The following is a 3,906-nucleotide window of genomic DNA, read 5'->3' as shown; positions in this document are numbered from 1 at the left end:
TACGGCTTACTAAAACACACGCTGTTGTTGATGTGCGCTCTTGAGGTGGTTTTATACTATACGCCCCTGTACAGGCGCCCTCCCCCTGGTTAACTCTTTCGCCCCTCTCCTCCCCAAACGGTTGTCCGGCCTGGTTTAACACCATATTCTTGTTTGGAAACAACCAAAAATCACATAAAGCTTATTTTCCAGCATACAGATGTGATTACTATAAATCATTCATAGTCATAGGACCAAGCTGATATGTTTAACATCTACAAAATATATTGGCAGAGTGTACAGAATAAGAACTAGAATTATAATTAGTCCCACAATGGGGAAATGAACATTGTTACCGCAAAAGTGCAGAGCAAAGAGGAAACATTAATAAATAGGCATGCATGACATATTCATGATAGCAATTACACAAATTACAATTTACAAAAAGTACATATCCAGATGGACAAAACGTCCTCGTGTTATTGGGGGACATTTCAATACGCATTCAATCACGTATATTTATAGTGATTACGTTATCCAAACACCCTTTTTTTCATAACAAAAAAGCCTCTACACAGGCACATGAAACATCCTAAAGTATCCTTGGTGGTCCCCGGAGGCGCACTGGACACACAGGCGCGTCACAGCGCGGGGAAAGAGACCCGGAGGTGCGTGACAGGAGGTCTGCCTCTCCTGTGGACATGTGTGCTGCAGCAGCCTCGTCCCAGGCTTTGATTAAAACGCTCATACGGAAGGTGCTGAAACACTTCGCTTAAGCGAGACAAATGGTGCGTAATGTGATTAGCCCTTGTGATACTTTTTATTGTCCGCTTCAAAGGACAGGTCGCTGTGTCAAATTATGCACCAAGCGGGGATGCTGCTGCTCCAGCATGGGTGACAGTTCACTGAGCCCCGGAGGCACAGGGGAGACCGCGGTGCATCTATGTCGTTTGTCACCTTTGAAGTCGACACATTCAGTTTGGGCACAAGTGGAACAATAATGTTACTGACGATGACGAACACGATCTCATTACTGTTGTGGATTGTTTGACAGTGTGGTAACAGCTTTCATAAAACCATTTAAACGTATATTGTTTTGTTTCCTTTCTATGCAGACATTATCCTTGATGGTGGTGCCAAATGGCGCGTAACGCATGCACAGCTCAAGGCAGTGGAACAGCAGAGCCAAAACGTCCCCCAAATTACACTACTGTTACATATTAACATGAAAAAAACAAGTACACTTAAACATGATTGAACTTATTCTTAAATAATACTGTTTTAAATGTATTGAATACAAGCATAAATCTTGACAAAGGGTCATATATTTGTTTTACAGCTCTGGTTGTCATGAGTCTTAAGGGGTGATTCTGAGACTTTTGGTAAACTCATGCCCAGAACTGACTTCAGTTTGTTATACCTCCAATGTACATCTGATGCCCATGTGTGCACAGTGAGTACATCTGGTCTGAGTGGCAGATAACTTATTATCCTTAAGAATGCCAGCGGAGTAACTGGCAGCAGATAATGATGTGCAGAAATGAGCAACGCAACATCTTTGATCACTGATATCACCCAAATATCATATTTCATCAGTACCATATTCCCATACATCACAAATAAACTGAACTATGTCACAAATATCTGATAATTGAAACATCTGAATAAATCTAAAGAAAATGCACTTAATTGTCATCTGCATTAATGAAACACACCACCCCGGCCCACTTCATTATGCTCAAGTGGTTCCCAGTATACAGCTTTCCTGCAGTCTTACTCATAGTCCAGCATAGCTGTCTAAACTATGTAAATCTGCTCTTTGTCTGCTTCACTTAAAAAATCCCTTTCCAGAATAGAAAAATCTCTTGTCGAAATGGAAAACAGAGAGCTGAGAGAATGGCTTGCCTGCTTTGGACACAGTGGTGGACATCAAAGGCATAGCAGAGGATCCCCCTTCAGAATAGCAGCTACATGCCATTCCAATAAGTGCAGTGTATTTGGATCTGCAGTTCAAAAGGGGCTGGTGCAGGCAGGTCTCTGGGGCCCTGCCTTCAGTAGTCAGGCTGCACAGATGTTTCGAATGCCAGCGCAGACCATTTGCCACTTCTGTTGAAGCTGAGGGCAGTTAGAAGTGACTGGAGGGAAGTTTGGCAACACACGAGCTTCCCACCTTTCCTGAAAGTCAAACTGAGTTACCATACTCTGTCACTTTGCTTCAAAGGCTAGATTGACACCTGTGGAGTTTGTCCATTCAAGGTGTCATTAGTATCTTTAATCATGCAGCAGATAATTGTAATGAGAGGAACATTTTAAATTGTGTTTGCCAGTCTTTCTAATAAATTCTTATTTCTAATATATAGAACTTGTTGTCTCTGTAACTTCTATATTTTTCTATTGTTTTTTTGTCAAGTCGTTTTAAAAATAATAAGTCAAAAATATAAATACAAATGAAACAGTTTAACTGAGAGCGTGTAATGGATGAAGAGTCTGTTACAGATATATATGACCAAATATGTCAGTTCTGTCTGCTTTTCTCTCGAAAGGTAACAATGATACACACATGTTAAGAGTTATTACATTATTCTTATTTATATAAGATTATATAAAGCTTTCATTAGCTGAATCATACAAAAGTACTAAAAAACATGTTAAATACTGACTGAAGCAAATACTATATACTATATATATTTTTTTTAAAGCGACCCATATGATAATTTCCTCTGGCATAATTTCATTCTAAAATATTGCAATTCCAGAACAAGCATACTTTCTGCTCTGCGTTTGAACAAAAATGTTGCTGCTAAATCTCAACAAGTTAAAGTTTGCCTTCCTGCATAATCCCAGTGTAGCTTAGTATTTGAGCACTGCATGTCTGTGACGCACTGACTTTTGTCCGAGTATGAATTCAAGCTTTTAAGTTTCTCTTTACACACATCTGTCTTCTGCTGTAAACCCGCAATGAATTTCAGAATGTCCGCATTTAGACTAAAGGTGAAAGTAAACACAAATTAATACCAGACATCCCGAGGACTTCAATGCAACATTGGAGGCCACCTTTTCCCATCTCCTCCAGATCTTTATGGAACGTACGGGATGACATCACAGATTAGAGGATTAATAAAACTGTTTTCTATTGTTTCTGGCTATCGAAGCCAGATGTGAATATTCACTTACAGCACGGAGTGGTCTAGCGTGGAACGTCACGGTTGTATCCTTTAAAAGGAAACTATCTGTTCTATGTCCATGTTTGTCATCGAGTTTGTTTTCCCCCAAGGATTGCATATTGCATTATAATTCCACATTGTGTCATCACTATGTTGTTTATGGGAAAAAAATAAAATCACAAACATGGTAATGTCCCGAGGGCAAACAAGTGTCGACTAGACCCAATCCGACACATTGTGAAAACACATTTATCATGCATCTATAAGCCTTCCTGTGATAATCAAATTATTACCCCATACCACGAGAATTTAGAGTTCAGGGCTAATTGCTAGGTTAGGTTTATGTTGGCTCAGGTGCGGCATACTCTGCATGCTTACCTTCACAACTGTTACTCAGTCTGTATGAAAGAGCACAGCGGTCTTTAAAACAACAATTAGGCTGTTAAGACTCTGTGAATATGTGCAGTAACATAACACCTTTGTTTTTAAGATTTAACTCAGTAGTTAAGTAATTACTGCATGATCTATTATTTACAGGAAGGTTATCATTTACTGTGGAGATGAAAGTGGTGTAAAAGTTTTTATATTCCTCATATTTTTCTAAATCAGTTCAGCCTTGTTTAGTGTAAACACAAACAGTCATATGTCTGGCATTTAAAACAGTATAAAGGGGAAGGTTCCGGAATGTACGTAGCCTGTCATCCGCATAATGAATCAACCTTTCCGTTTCCAAAACACATTCAGGAAGTTTTTATGTGCAGTA

The sequence above is a fragment of the Pseudochaenichthys georgianus genome, chromosome 15 (genome assembly GCF_902827115.2).
Source record: "Pseudochaenichthys georgianus chromosome 15, fPseGeo1.2, whole genome shotgun sequence".
In the NCBI taxonomy this organism is placed as follows: domain Eukaryota; kingdom Metazoa; phylum Chordata; class Actinopteri; order Perciformes; family Channichthyidae; genus Pseudochaenichthys; species Pseudochaenichthys georgianus.
This window is presented reverse-complemented; position numbering follows the sequence as displayed.